The 1,096-nt window shown below is 47.4% G+C and overlaps 1 pseudogene; it reads left to right on the top strand.

The window, feature by feature from the left end:
• Positions 1–563: 563 nt before the first annotated feature.
• LOC108305743 lies at positions 564–1,045 on the top strand (annotated as a pseudogene).
• The last annotated feature ends 51 nt before the right edge of the window (positions 1,046–1,096 follow it).

Below are 1,096 nucleotides of genomic sequence, written 5' to 3'. Positions count from 1 at the left end.
CACCATGTTGACCAGGATGGTCTCGATCTCTTGACCTCGTGATCCACCCGCCTCGGCCTCCCAAAGTGCTGGGATTACAGGCGTGAGCCACCGCGCCCGGCAAAATATAAAACATTCTTATCAATAGGTGCCAGAAAATTATAGCGGATGCAGCAAACCTCCACCATGGCATTTGTATACCTGTGTAACAAACCTGCATGATCTGCACATGTACTCCAGAACTTAAAGAATAATAAATTTTTTAAAAAAAATCACCAAACTAGGGGTGATTATGAAACCCCTGAAATATGGCCTGTGACAAGATGCCAAATACACATGAATTTTGGGGTAGAAACAATATTAAAATCTGGAAAAAAAATTCAGCGAAGTAGAAATAGAATGTAACATTAATTTGATATTGGGGATTCATAAAATGCCTACAGTAAACATCATACTTTTTGGTGAATTACTAAAATCTCACCTACTAAGATCAGGCGACAAGGTACCCACTATCACCACTTCTATTCAACATTGTAATTCAGGTCCTAGCCTGTGAATGGAAGGAAGTAAAACAACTACCGCCTCTCTCGTCTCAGGCAGCAGCAACGCGGAGGAAACCGGAGTGAACCGAGAGCTTAGTGACCAACATGAGCCTCCTCGACAAGCCCAGGAGTGAGATGACCCCGGAGGAGCTGCAGAAGCCAGAGGAGGAGGAATTTAACACGGGTCCACTCTCTGTGCTCACTCAGTCCGTCAAGAACAACACCCAACTGCCCAAGTGCTCATCAACTGCCGCAGCAAGAAGAAACTCCTGGGCCGTGTGAAGGCCTTCGATAGGCACTGCAACATGGTGCTGGAGAACGTGAAGGAGATGTGGACTGAGGTACCCACGAGCGGCAAGGGCAAGAAGAAGTCCAAGCCAGTCAACAAAGACCGCTACATCTCCACGATGTTCCTGCACGGGGACGCAGTCATTGTGGTCCTGCGGAACCCGCTCATCGCCGGCAAGTAGGAGCCACCTGTCCCTGTCAGTCAACAGAACTCACTCCCCTGTCCTGCAGAGACTGCTGCCGCTGGTGTTGAGAACAATAAAGCTCTGTGGTTTTTTTTTTTTTTT

Source organism: Cebus imitator, unplaced genomic scaffold, assembly GCF_001604975.1.
Source record: "Cebus imitator isolate Cc_AM_T3 unplaced genomic scaffold, Cebus_imitator-1.0 Scaffold66, whole genome shotgun sequence".
NCBI classification, from domain to species: domain Eukaryota; kingdom Metazoa; phylum Chordata; class Mammalia; order Primates; family Cebidae; genus Cebus; species Cebus imitator.
The sequence above is the reverse complement of the archived record's forward strand: the minus strand, read 5'-3'. Positions and strand labels throughout refer to the sequence as shown.